The 14,989-nt window shown below is 40.9% G+C and overlaps 1 protein-coding gene across 11 annotated transcripts in view; it reads left to right on the forward strand.

The window, feature by feature from the left end:
- GNB1 (G protein subunit beta 1) overlaps positions 1-14,989 on the forward strand; it is a 76,996-nt gene that overhangs the window by 25,940 nt on the left and 36,067 nt on the right. For 7 of the 11 annotated variants that reach the window (XM_053400707.1, XM_053400706.1, XM_053400709.1 and 4 more), the window contains exon 2: positions 13,778-13,829. The exons of 3 other annotated variants lie outside the window; for them this stretch is intronic. The gene's annotated coding sequence lies outside the window, so the exon portion shown is untranslated. Of the gene's footprint in view, positions 1-10,541; positions 10,567-13,777; positions 13,830-14,989 lie in introns of those variants that run through there. One more of the 11 variants, XM_053400704.1, reaches the window with a different exon arrangement.

Here is a 14,989-nt window from a genome sequence, read left to right on the forward strand (position 1 = left end):
TTGTACGGTAATAACAGCAACAGTTAAATCACTTTCTTTAGAAAAATACTAAAAGTTGATGTGCTGTAGTTCCTATCAACTAGGAGGTCCCAAATTCAGATTTCACCCAAGCTGTAAACTGACTATGTGGCTTAAAACAAGTTGCTCTCTCTCAGCCCCTCTCCACCAACATATTAGGTGATAATATTGGCCTCCCTTATAGGATTACTAAGCTAATATTTGTAGCCTTTTAAACACTGTCAATGTACTGTCTAAATGGCTTCATTCAGAGAGAGAACTATTACTTCAGACTAGCCACCATTCAAATTCTAGCTTCTGTACACTTGGCTTAACAGTGCTAACCCACAGCTTTGACTAAAGAGCTCAGGCAAATGCTATCATGGTTTTACTGCCCTTCCCCAGTACATATCACCCCACTGAAATGTCTCTGTCTATTCTTGTCCAATTATGCTCCCTAAAAGGCATCTTACCTTCTTTCTTGCTGACCTTCCATTAATAATAATAATAATAATAATAATAATAATAATAATAATAATAATTTATTATTTATACCCCGCCCATCTGGCTGGGCTTCCCCAGCCACTCTGGGCGGCTTCCAAAAGAATATTAAAATACTATAATACATCAAACATTAAAAGCTTCCCGAAACAGGGCTGCCTTCAGATGTCTTCTAAAAGCCTGGTAGTTGTTGTTCTCTTTGACATCTGGTGCGAGGGTGTTCCACAGGGAAGGCGCCACTACCGAGAAGGCACTCTGCCTGGTTCCCTGTAACTTGGCTTCTCGCAGTGAGGGAACCGCCAGAAGGCCCTCGGTGCTGGACCTCAGTGTCCAGGTAGAATGATGGGGGTGGAGACGCTCCTTCAGATATACTGGACCAAGGCCGTTTAGGGCTTTAAAGGTCAGCACCAACACTTTGAATTGTGCTCGGAAACGTACTGGGAGCCAATGTAGGTCTTTCAAGACCGGTGTTATGTGGTCTCTGCGGCTGCTCCCAGTCACCAGTCTAGCTGCCGCGTTCTGGATTAGTTGTCGTTTCCGTGTCACCTTCAAAGGTAGCCCCACGTAGAGCGCATTGCAGTAATCCAAGCGGGAGATAACCAGAGCATGCACCACTCTGGCGAGGCAGTCCGCAGGCAGATAGGGTCTCAGCCTGCGTACCAGATGGAGCTGGTAAACAGCTGCCCTGGACACAGATTTGACCTGTGCCTCCATGGACAGCTGTGAGTCCAAAATGACTCCCAGGCTGCGCACCTGGTCCTTCAGGGGCACAGTTACCCCATTCAGGACCAGGGAATCCTCCACTCCTGCCCCCCAAAAACAGTACTTCTGTATTAACATTAAAAACTGATCATTTTAGCATTTTACATGTTAAATACTGTGTGTTGTATGAAGACAGTTACCTAGGAGGACTTGTTAAGATGGATTTTACTGCTACCTGGTGAAGGGGAATTATTGTTATTGATAATAACAATAAATTTTATTTTATTTTATTTATAACCCACCCACCATCTGGGCAGCTTACAGCAAAATATAAAAACATAATAAAATGTCAAACATTTAAAACCTCCCGATACAGGGCTGCCTTCAGCTATCTTCTAAAAAGAATCCACCTTGATTTCCCTATCTGGATGGGAAAGCAGAATATAAATACGGCATTAAAAACTTGACCTCTGTAAAAGAGAGAAAAGTTAAAAGCAGAATACCTAGTTAGAACTGAAAGCTTGTACATCACCTGCATAAAGTGTTTTGACTTGTTTTTAACTTATTTTTCTCTCTGTCAGTGGTAAACAGGACTCAGGCATTCTGATTTAATTGGTAACTTTGCTCGCTGGAGGGTTGTATGTTGTTGACAAGGGAAGCTCCTGAGACTTGAGTCATTAAGAAAACTTCGTACTCAAGAAAATATTTTTAATGTACATTTAACATTTGTCCTTTATCCCTATGTATTGTATTCATATAACTGTACCTTATGCAAGAATGTTTGGGAAAGTGGTAAAATTGGGTCTGAAATTTTGGGCAAAGCCAGCATGTAAGTCACTTAAAACCAGTTGTGTTTTGTGCAGCTGGTGCTTCTTCCTAGCCTGTGCAGCTGGGGAGTTCCCTAAGGGACAAGCCTTGGTGCAGCATGATCTCAACAGAGGCAGGGCTTGTTGCAGTCCCCAGCTGCCTTCCTACAGCATTTATGCAACAGGTTGCAGTGTGTCTGTAGCAACTATCACCTTATATGGGTGAAGCATCAACACTGATTGCGTGACCAAATATAATGTCATTTGAATACTGAGTTGAGTATTTGAGAACTTTTGCTTCTAAATCATATTCTTACACTTCACCTGAGTGAGTTCATCTAACTTTGAGGTTTGCATAATATTCATTGGATCTGCCGGCAACTTACTATGAGTGAGAAAGCAAGGTAGACTATTTAAGTTCCTACCCACAACTTACAACAGAGTTACCTAACATTTTCTTAAGACTCAAAATCCACACATTTTCAGGCAGTGTTACTAACAATACTTACTCCTTTCTGTTTGCCAAATTGAAGGGGAAAACATTTATACCGCCCACTCCTTGCACAGGTTTAATGCCTTTGCTGTGCAACCTTGTTTGCTCATCTCTTCTCCCCTGTATCCCAAATATATCAAGAGATCAGTTGAGCCACAACTACTGTTAATGGTAAGAGTTAGAGTCTATGATAAATTGCCTAACTAGGTGGCTGTGTCAGTACTGTATGCTTATTATCTGGGAATGTGACATCTTAACCTTTCATGGGTAAGAACTATACTTTCTGAGCAGGTGTAATGAGTTTTTCTACCAGTGATGGGCTGGGAGAAAGAACATTTGTCCAAGTAACAACACCATCACCAGTTAGCTCAGTTGGTTACAGCGTGGTATAGATAATGCCAAGGTTGCATCACCTGTTTGATCCCTATATAGGCCACCTGCATATTCCTGCGTTGCAGGGGGTTGGACCAGATGGGCCTCAGAGGATTCCCTTCCAACTCTACATTTCCATTATTCTATGTACTAACATTGGCACCATGAGACATTTGAACAGCCTTCTAATTACATTCAGTTTTTAGTGCAATAAACTTTACGACTAGCTTTAATATTCAGTGTTCCTTAGTTCAACATGCTTTCTGTTCAGCAGTTGTAAAATTGCACTGTACACACACTTGGGGTTCCCATTAACTGTCCTCTTTCAAAATGGCTGCTGTTCCTCACTGGTCTCAGTGAAATAATGAAACTATCTTAATGTGGCAATTTAGACTGGTGGCAGTTTAGCTCATGTTCACAGTACAGTGGTACCTCTGGATGCGAATGGGATCCGTTCCGGAGCCCTGTTCGCATCCAGAAGCGAACGCAACCACGCCCGCATTTCACGATTCGCCACTTCCACGCATGTGTGTGACGTCATTTTGACCGTCTGCGCATGCGAGAGCAGCAAAACCCGGAAGTATCGCACTCCATTACTTCTAGGTCACCACAGTGCACAACCCAAACATACTTATCCCGAAGCTACTTCAACCCAAAGTATAACTGTATGCTTATGTGATACATCACAGGTGTGTGTTCCAGTGCAGCATGCATTGACAAACATGTCTGCTTAAGTGGCTTTTGCAGGTACTGTATTGATATGTCATATCTCTTTTTGATACAGTGGTACCTCGGGTTAAGTACTTAATTCATTCCAGAGGTCCGTTCTTAACCTGAAACTGTTCTTAACCTGAAGCACCACTTTAGCTAATGGGGCCTCCTGCTGCCGCTGCACCACCAGAGCACGATTTCTGTTCTCATCCTGAAGCAAAGTACTTAACCCGAGGTACTATTTCTGGGTTAGCGGAGGCTGTAACCTGAAGCGTATGTAACCTGAAGCGTATGTAACTCGAGGTACCACTGTATTCTGAAAAGTGCAGAAAAGCACGGGCCTGTCTGCGTCTTTTACACTGTGACATGTGGGTGCGGGGGGTTAGCAAGACTGGATATATTTTATCTAGCTGTCTGTTTCTAGTTTCAAGTGAAGAGTGGCACGTACTGTGTGGAATGCTTGACACAGGGACAAGTACTTCATCCAACGTTGGTTTAGGTAACTGAGTTGCACTCATGCTGTGTACAAAATCTTGAAATTAAAGTATTAGCGATCTGCTTGTTGGACTTGTCTTTCTTGATCCGTAGTTTCTATTTTTAACATAATAGATAATATAACAGAAGGCAAATATTTTATGTAGAGAGTGGTGCTTGGCCCGACTAACCTTTGCCCTATCTGCTTTCTGTCTGCACCAATAGCTGTAGCTACAGAAGGCACTGTGCAGTTTTCTGTGCTTTCTTAATGGGTGCAGAGCTGCTATGTATTCTTCTCTTCTCCAAAATGACACAACCTTTCAAGCTCAGATCTTTCTGTGAAGGCGTGTACAGCAAGCTGCCTTTAAATGTACATTCTCTCACTTGCCAAAAGGGGGTTCACTTAACCCAGGGATTGGCAAGGATTACCGGCCATGGGCTGCCATGGAGATTGTCCGTGGGCCGGAGTGGCGCAGCATGATGCCGGAAATCGCGTCTGCGCACACAGAGATACTGGAAATCGCTTCTGGGCATGCCCAGATGCCGAAAATAGTGCCTGCGCAGAAGCAATTTTCGGCGTCTGGACATGTCCAGACGTGATTTCTGGTATCTGCGCGTGTGCAGATGTGATTTCCGGTGCCGCTTGTCGAGTTGCTGCACTGGTTTAGCACAGCACGTGGGGGACTCGCCGAGCGGGTGGCTCGGTTCAGGGGCAGCTTGTGGGCTGGTAAAACGTTCATCGTGGGCCGCATCCGGCCCATGGGCCGCACGTTGCTGACCCCTGACTTAACCGGTGAGAGGCTGAAAAGGAAGCCTGCTTCATGTACCCAGTATAGGGAGTGCTGTGCAAGCCCAAATGTTCATCTAGATCAGTAGTTTGGACTATTTCTCCTGGATTTTCAAGCTGCTCTTACTTGCCTTAGGTTGCTGGCTTCGCCATTACATAACTTTGATCCATCCTTCCCTAAGATATTAGCCAATGATAGCCAGAGGGAAACCCTCTTCCCAGGCACAATAGACAATCACTGCCAAGGCTATCTTTGTTACCAGTATTTTTAAAAACTGCAACTCATTGCAGTAATCTAGTTCACAGAATGCACAAAGCGAACAAGGGCTTACGGGCAGCCACTTTGCTCCCTGGTCCTTTTGCTGCACTGAGCTAAATCAGAGTTTGGCTTAGCATGCTGTCTAAAACCAGACTCATATTTAAGCTCTTTTCTCACTATCCATGTTACAGCCAAGAATCAACTTTGGCTATAGGTCACGGTTAGTGAAATGAGAGCTTAACCACAGCATGCTAGCTCAAACCTGGCTTAGCTCAGTGTGGTGCAGAAGTGAAAAAGATGATGGGGGAGGAGCAAAATTATGTTAAGTTCCTCTGGGAGCTTGCATGTTTGCACAATCTGAGGAAGGCATAGTTTAGCTTAACTGTGGCGTTCAAATTTGGTCACTGTGGAGGATGACTGGTGTTTTGCAAGTTTTATTACCTCTAACTAGCTTAGATAAGATAAATGAATAAAATCTTTTTCAACTGGATTTTGCTTGCAAGTGAAATCTGAATCAAAATTGGGCATTTGGAGTTCTCGCCTACATGTTAATACCCATGGTGCCCTTCTAACTTGCAGCTGCTTCATCAAATCGCTCGTGTTGGAACACTTGGCACAAACTAGTAATTTGGAGAACTGGAATGTACGCAGCAGGGCCTTTCAACATGATCAGAAAAAGCAAAGGAATTAAAAAGTACTTCTTTGTGCAAAGACAACCATTCTGTAGGTTAAAAAAAAATCCCCATAGTTCTATAATAACTCTTCAGAAAATGCCTTCACTTTTATTAGTATTTAGTTGCAAAGTGAAGGTAAAAGCTATTGAGACCAGACATATTTTTCTAGAGGAGAATATGGAGAATACTCCATAAGTGAAGAGATGTTGAACCTCACAACTATCAATGAACTTACTTTGAAATGGCAATTAACATGCTTTGAACATGAAATGTATTGTTGTGTTGTCACATTCCTACTAAGGAAGATCTTAATAATCCTAGGTATAACAATTTACTGTGAGACGTTCTCCCTTTGGTCAGAGACCAGCCTCTCTTTGGAATGTTCTTCACTTCACTGCTGTCAGCAGTTGGAATATTTATTTATTTGAAACATTTGGATGTTTTATCCTCACCCCCGGTATGACATCCAGAGGACATTTTCTATTAGCTTTCTAATGAGTTTAGTTAGTAACTAAAACAATAAATACAGCTTTTCAAGTGTACAGCCTCCTAAAGTGATTTACAGGTTTTAACAAACATTTATAATGAAATAAGATTGTAGTAAATTAAACCTCAGAAAAGCTTGGGTGAATTTTAAAAAAGGTTTTGCTTTAGGTCTGGAAGAGCCAGCTTTTGTTAAGCTACTTTGTGTGGCACATTCTTAGTTCCGGCAGGTGACCAGGCAAATTGTTGTTTACAAGCATCTTAACACTATTACATATGTGGAATTAGGACATATTTTGCTCTTTAAATTCCATATGCTGTGCCCTTCTGGGCTGAGAGATGACATAGAAACCTGATATATATTTTTTTACCTTCATTGGCATCACTGTGTTTAGAAATTCTTTTAACGTAATAGCATCCTGTCAAGCATATTTGAGACTCACAGATTAAACTAGATTTTCTCTGGTCAGTGTGCACTCAAGGATCTTGGCCTTCCATTGTCAGTGGTGAGGACCACAAATTCTGCCTTTGCTTGCTATCCTGCCATGGTTTGTGGCCATTGTTGACCCTTCTTATAAGTATTCACAGCAGGGTAGGGGTTTTGCCTCTCGCTTTGTACTATGGTTTGAAGATTGACAAAAGCAGCAAGAGATCATCCCCCAATTAAGTTTTGTGAAAGACTTGGCAAAGGAAAACTGATGCTCCCAGCTCAAGTGACTCTCTGTGAGTTCATTGAAATGCAGAGACTCTGGAAAGGTGTCTGTCTCTCTATGCTAAGCATTGGAAGAGTGGTCACATACAGGATTGTGTCCATTGCCTGTCCTACTCAGAGTTAAGCCGTTGAAATAATTAATCATGACAACTAACATAGGCTTGTTGCTTTCAGTTGCTTTACCCTGCGTAGAATTTAGTTGGATACAACTCATGGTCAGCATTGGTGGCCATATTTTTGGACCAGTTGAGTGTGCAACTTACTGCAGGGATGTTGAACCTCTGTTAATAGACTCTCCCATCTGCCTCGGACAGTATGGTCAATAGTCAGATGATGGGAACTGTAGGCCAGCAATATCTGGAGAGCCACAGGTACCCCACCTCGCCTTACTATGTTACACTCCATATACCCTGGAAGGAAAACCTAGAGCAGGCACGTCCAACTTCCAAAAGACTGCGATCTACTCCCACCGTAAAGAAAACGGGGGGGGGGGTTTAATCAGGGTCTCACAGTCGACCTGTTGGACATCCCTGACCTAGAGTTTTGCCTTTATTCTTTTTGCTGCTGCTACATACTTGTTCACGTTCTTATTATTAAGGTACATGCATTACTGTAATCCATCCTCCACCCTCTTAGCAGCTTTTAATGCTGTTCTCTGCCAGCGCTTCCAAAGGAGACTTTGTGTTCATCCCTGTCACTGATGGATCCTATAAATAACATTATGGAGACTTCAACTTCAATTGTGGTTTCTGTTTTCCCCCTTTCTATTTTGCTAGACCTAATCTGGGGAAATCATTATGTTCAATACAAAGTTCGTGTCAATGCTTCAACAATCTCAGGACTTGTTCAAATGGTTATTTAATGTGGGCTAATGAACACTTAGGATAGCCTCTGTCATTTAGGTGTAAAAGCAAGTAACTGATTTCTGTACGGACTTCCACAAGTTTACTAACCAAGTGTGAGCTCTTAATAAACAGCACACATGGTATCCTGCACAGATGAGAGAAGATCCCGCCTGTCTCCCAAGCATTCTGCATACCAGGCTACATGGAGAGGGGATTGGTGGCAACCACAAATAATGACTGGCTAGAAATCCAAACCAGCATTTGTGTGACTCATGGAGGAAAGTCACCCAGCATCACATATTATATCACTGATGAGCTGTGTTTGGCCTGGTAGGAACTGAAGTGGTTGTCCTCTGAGGACAGGTTACACAGTTTGGGGCTTTTTAGATGAGAAAAAAATTGAGTAAGGGGGAACATGACAGAGGCTTATAAAGCTATGCATGATGTGGAAAAAGTAGATATAGGTTCTTCTTCCTCATAATACTGGAACCTGGGTCATCCAATGAAGCTAGATGTTGGGAGATTCAAGATAGGCAAAAGAAGAGGCTTCACACAGCACACATTTGCTACCACAAATTGTGTGATAGATGCCAACTAAGATGTTTTTAAAAAGAATGAGATTAATTCCTGGAGGATGTATTTGATGGCTATATGCTGCCTCTAGGATCAGAGGCAAAGCAGTATGTCTTTGAACAATGGGAATATGATGAGGAGAGTGCTTCCCATAGGAATTTAGTTGACCACTGTAGGAAACAGGATGCTAGACTAGATAGATAGGCCTTTGGTCTCATCCAGCAGGATTTCTCCTATGTTCTTCTTATCGCTTCACTTGCCCTGTTCTTGCTATTAGGCCGTTGGTTTCCTATTCTGTCTGTGTTAATAGACTGAAACTCTTTTAACTGTGTCTTGTGTTACAGTTTTGTTCTATAAAGTACCTAGAACACTTGGCACTAAGTAAATACAAGGTGGTAGTCATAGCAAAAATAGTAACCAGGAACTGGTTGAGGCAGAATGGAGAAGAAACAGGTGGGGAGAGTGTCAGGAATAAAGTATTAGTGGTGACCACAAACAGAGGAACCTGACACATTAGGTTCCTACTCTGTTCCTGACAGAGTCACTGACAGATGGGATATTTATAGATACAGATACAGTGTGTATATATGCCCTTCATTTCTTTTAACTTGCTTTGGAATCATGGAAAATGAGAAAATAGCTCTTATGTCGCCACACCAACTTCCATTTTTAGAGAAAACATATTCTTCTAAGAGCAATGTTAAAATTACAGGCCTAGCTCTGGAGAACCAGAACAGCTTCTTGGGATTTCAAGTGCTGCAGGCACTTTTAAATTAGAACTTTGCTTATTCTATTTTGTACCTTGAGAGAGCTTTCTTCAGGGAAAGCAAGTCACTGTATTATTTAAAAGTTGGGATTTCCCCAATTTTCATACAGAAATTTGCATTCTGAAGCAGTACCTTTTGCCAAGCAAATAATTAATTTATTCCTCCAAAATGTATCCTATTTCTTCACTGCTTCTTTTCCCATCTTTGGCAATGTCATTTTTACAATTCTTTCCCCATCTTTGGCAATGTCATTTTTACAAGTGAGATGGTGTGGTGGGGGGAGTCTCATCACCGACCTAATGGCGCATAGCAAACAGGGTGGCATTGTTTCATCTATCAACCAGTCAAATGCCACCTTGTGTACAAACTCTTGTTGTGGTGAAATTGCACTGTATGAATGCCATGCTATGTATTTAAAAGCATGGATGAAAACAAGTGAAATTCTGAGATGGAATGCGAAAAAGAAAGACAAACATGTTTTATATGAAGAAGGAATGAAACACCTCTGCAATAGACTCACTTCATGGCCTTTAGGGTTCATGCATTCTTTCTTTCTTTGCCTTAAGAATGATATGGGTATAATAATACTGGCTTCTATTATTTGATGAGCTTTGACCACTTGAAAGTGTTGTGAAAATGCTGATAATCCCTATTTTTCTAGTTGGGTTTGGTTGACCAAAGTAAACCAAATAACTGAAGGTGGATTTTCTTGACGTTCTACATATATTTGCTTGTCCTACAGATGTTGCTGCTGTGTCTAATATTTTTTTATTGTTGCATTTATATCCCACTTTCAAGGAGCTCAGGGTGGCATATCTATGAGATACGCTAGGCTGAGAGACTATGACTGGCCCAAGGTGACCTAGTGAGTTTCATGGGTGAGCAGAGATTTGAGCCTTGTTCTCCCACGTCCTGGTACAACACTCACTACTCCACAGTGGCTCTTCTGAAGGAAGCCTAGCTCATTGCTTCTGTCCTGTCACTGATAGACCTCTTCCAATTGTCTTGTAAGAACAGTTGTAAGAACTGACCTTTATTTGTATATTAACAATAACAGCAACAATATTTTTTTCTAACAACAGAGCCTAAAATGGATAAGAGGAATTTAAAACAAGCAGTATCAAGAAACTAGTACAATAACATTGGGTTGGAGATTACTATAAAAAAAAGAGGAAAACAAAGTAAATGGGAATGTGGAAGCATTGCAATACCCACAGTTTGATCTGGTAAACCAGGCTACACTGTAATCTGGATAACAGCCAGCTGTGCAGATGGCTGCTGGTATAAGTACCGTCTCCAAATCCTTCAATCTTCTGTCTCCAGAAAAAGATATGACAAAGCTGAAACCATGAACTCGTAGAGAAGTGCAAAGATGACAGTTTCCAAGACGAATCTTAATTCTGTAACAAGGTATTGCTCTTTATTCCAGTTGTCTCCCTTGTTACCCAGAAAGTAGGAGGAACATGTTTAACTGACCCACATTATTAACTTCGCTTGTGTTTAAGCAGCCAGTAAAAGAAGAGCTTTTGTCTCTCTCTTAAAAAAAGAAAGAAAAAGCCAATCCATAATTATATTTTCAGGAGAACTATGTTCATATTTCCATTGTGTTCTCTAACACCTGATACACATTTTTTTTAAAAAAGTGGCTGAAATAAAATAATTTCAAGTATTTAACTCCTTTGTATTGAAAAGTACCTAATGAGGTAGTCATCTCTTATATAGCAATAACATTAGCATTGCCAGATAAATCAGTCAATAGTATAAGCTCCGTTAGTTTTCCCCTTCTCCATTTTATGATGCATGTGCTTATGTGTATCTGAGGGAGAAAGCACAATAACTGTCATTTGCATAATGAGTTAAGAATCTAATCTTCTAGTTGTCCTGACCTAAGTTGTTGTCTATTCCTACGTTCTAATGGTGTTTTGCCCCAAAATTTGAACAATAGTTGAATACTAAGTCCCTAGGATTTGGTTACCATTCAATAACTGGTTAGATATTGCCAATTAAATAAATACAAATTATTATCTTACCACATCTGGAGACATTTTACTTGCTTCTTCACGGTGTGCAAAAGTTCAGCAACATGACCTTTTTGTGTTATACATTTGATGTTAGCCGCTCTGAGCCCAGTTTTGGCCAGGGAGGGCAGGCTTTAAATAAAAATTATTATTATTAACATAGACGATTGTGGCTGGCTTTCTGTCATTCTGTGGTGATTGTTGCTGACCTGCTCTGGTGTGGAGTGAAACCCATCTCTCTAGGCAGTTCTGTAGTGTTGTATTGCTTCCTGGTTCTTTGTTTAGGGAAGTGCCGTATTTTTCGCTCTATAAGACGCACCAGACCATAAGACGCACCTAGCTTTTGGAGAAGGAAAGCACGAAAAAAAATATTCTGAATCTCAGAAGCCAGAACAGCAAGAGGGATCACTGCGCAGTGAAAGCAGCAATCCTTCTTGCTGTTCTGGCTTCTGGGATAGCTGCGCAGCCTGCATTCTCCCCATAAGACGCACACACATTTCCACTTACTTTTTAGGAGGGAAAAAGTGAGTCTTATAGAGCAAAAAATACGGTACTTGCAGTCTTAAAAGCTTTTTCATATTGATTATGGTACTTCAAAGAGTAGATCCTTAGATACAATGGCTGGTTTTTAAAAAGAAGATGGTGTTCATTTTATTTCTGTGAAGCCATCTATTGCGACATGCTGTTGTTTAGATTACCCATGTGTGTTTTGCACTCAGCAGTCAGTTTTTTAAAAAATTGGTGCATGCGCATGCAGGCATGCAGTTCCAAAAGGAAATGAGGTCCATCACTAGCAGGCTAATGTAACCCCACATCACCTTCTCCATATTCTGATCATATTTTGTTCAATATTTGAAAAAATATGTTGGTATGTTTTTGTAAGGTGTGAATGTGTATGCATCACAAAGCTTTAATGTATTATGCCTGGATACAGCTCCAGCTGAAAGCCTCTACAATGTAACTAAAGTGAAATTAACCTGTATTTGCAGGAAACTAAAATTGTAAGCCATCTTTAGAGAGCCATGCCCTGAAAGATAGTGTATAAATACTATGAATGAATGAATGTATGTATTTTAAAATCAAGATCAATGCACACCTTACCCAGCCCTCTTGTCACACAACATAGTGAGAACTGCTATGGTTTTCAGGCTGCAGCTCCTTGCCAAAAAAACCCATCCCTCAAACATAAGAAATTTTAGTGAAAATTAAATACCGCATAGAGATTACATATATTTACACTTTTCTAAAGGAGTAGATACTTGAAATGTAATATCTGAAAATCATGAAGAAATATGGGAAAGGCAAGCTGTTAATTGAAAACCATGGAAGACTCTAGCTTGAGTGAATACCTTCCCCACTCAATTCAACTGCTGTGATTTGCTAATACTGTATGGATGTTCAGTTTACCAAGTAGTCCATGTTGGGAAGTCTCCCATTTTAACACACAGTAGAAAGCATGGTAGAAAAAGAATGGCACCTGTTGATCAAGCAGAACCATAGTAGAAAGGCTTACTACTTGAGCCTGCTTTTGGTCTTATACACAACTGGTAGGTCACTGTGACAGCAGAGTGCTGGACAATATTGGCCACAGGGCTGATCCAGCAGGCTCTTCTTAAGTTCTTAGATGTTATAATTATTGTTGCTTCTTAAATTCCTGTCCTGCACTTCTTCCCAAAGGTGTCTAGGTGCAGCAGACAACTAAGCAGTCAAACAGTACAATTAAAATTAAAATGTAAAATAAACATTCAAAAACAATCACATACCCTCACATCTAATAATTTCAAGGTTGCGAAGAACGGCTCTTTCAGCTATCAAATGCCTGATTAAATGGGAATGTTTTAAACTTCTTCCTGAATATTAATAATGACAGTCAAACCTCACCAGGGAAAATAATTCACATATGGGGAAATTCCATGGAGAAGTTCCTGTTGCATGACAGCACCAAACTGGGCAGTTGGTAATCTCTGTTGGGGCAACTGACTCTTTCTTGTATTATTTGACAGTAATTGTGTGTCCTTGCTTGCACTCCGTGCTTTGCAATATAACCATAACCACCTTTCAGAACCTTTGCCCTGTAATTGCAGCATTTGTGGTACCTGTTTACTTTAATTTCAAATGAAATTTGTAATTGAGCCTGTTTCTCTGGCTTCCAGGAAAAAAGCCAAGAAAAACTGTTGAGTCGCATAAATATGGGTCAGATAACATTAATATTCACATAATATTGTTAGCTGCAAATAAACAGTTTTGCATAATTCTTCTATAATAATTAACTTTTGTGATTACAGTAAATTTATCTCTTTTCTCTTAATTCTTCAAATACTTGGTTGCTGTTTCACAAAATGTGACCTGTCAGATTATTTATCAGATTGCTAATCCTTACCCCCTTTCCACCCTAAATCTTTGGAGCTTCATAAAACTAAGAGACAGTTGTTGTTAAATCTGGGGGAAGACACACTGACATATTTTGAGAGATGTGATTATTTAAACTGTAGCAGGTCAATGGGAAAAAGCCTTCCAGGTAGCCATGAACTTGTATGTATTTAGTCTCTGCAGATTATCAGTTTGAAATTTAAAATACTGATTCAGGTTTATTTTTCTTGCAGTAGTTGCATATTTGGCTTTAGAAGTTGACTTTCCATTATACTGAGATCAAAAGTAAGTTGGAAAAGTTTTAGAGCACTCTGAACATGCTCTTACGCTAACTGTCTCTGGTTTTAGTTAGAGTATATTAACATTACTTCTAAAAAGGATCCCTTTGTTGTATTCTTTGTGAAGGCTACTTCACCCTGAATGCCAGGAATTCGTTTATTCTGAAGTGTTGCTGTCTGTGGTCCAAGATTTGCTTCAAATCTCACCTTGACCAGAGAACCTAATTAAATTTTTAATTTGATTTATTAGATTTATACACCATACTTTATCATAAGATCTCAGGGCAGTTCACAGAATAAAATACAGGATAAGAACAAGTAAATTAAAAACAAAACAGCAAAACAATAGCTTTTGGCTTGGCTGGTTAGTATATTTGGATGTTTCTGGTGCTGTTAAATCTGCGCTTTCTTAAGTTTTGTTTTAAACTATTAACTCAAGACACCCTAAACCTTGGAAAATCAGCTAATAAATGCCTTTCATGATACTTCCTTGGTTATATTCAGCACAAAAGGCAACATAAGGTAAAGGTAAAGGTACCCCTGCCCGTACGGGCCAGTCTTGCCAGACTCTAGGGTTGTGAGCTCATCTCACTCTATAGGCCGGGAGCCAGCGCTGTCCGCAGACACTTCCGGGTCACGTGGCCAGCATGACAAGCTGCATCTGGCAAGCCAGCGCAGCACACGGAACGCTGTTTACCTTCCCGCTGGTAAGCGGTCCCTATTTATCTACTTGCACCCGGAGGTGCTTTTGAACTGCTAGGTTGGCAGGCGCTGGGACCGAACGACGGGAGCGCACCCCGCCGCGGGGATTCGAACCGCCGACCATGTGATCGGCAAGTCCTAGGCGCTGAGGTTTTACCCACAGCGCCATCCGCTTCCCTAAAAGGCAACATATTCCCTATTTAATCTATATTGCTCTTAAGCAAGTCTGCAAGTCCTGGGATTTGTTCAAATGTGACAGTGTAGTGGAAGAATAGAATGAGCAATTGACTCTGCTTTTCATTGCCAATACTCACGTTTCGTAAGTTCCCAGAGCCCCCAACTATTGCCTTACAGAGGGGACATGTGCACATTACTTTCTTTTCTGTTTGGGAATGAGCCAACATACAGTGAAAAGTAAACAAGAGTCACTTGAAAATTCTGCCTTGTCCCATGTTGTAACTTGCA

Source organism: Podarcis raffonei, chromosome 8, assembly GCF_027172205.1.
Source record: "Podarcis raffonei isolate rPodRaf1 chromosome 8, rPodRaf1.pri, whole genome shotgun sequence".
Lineage (NCBI taxonomy): Eukaryota > Metazoa > Chordata > Lepidosauria > Squamata > Lacertidae > Podarcis > Podarcis raffonei.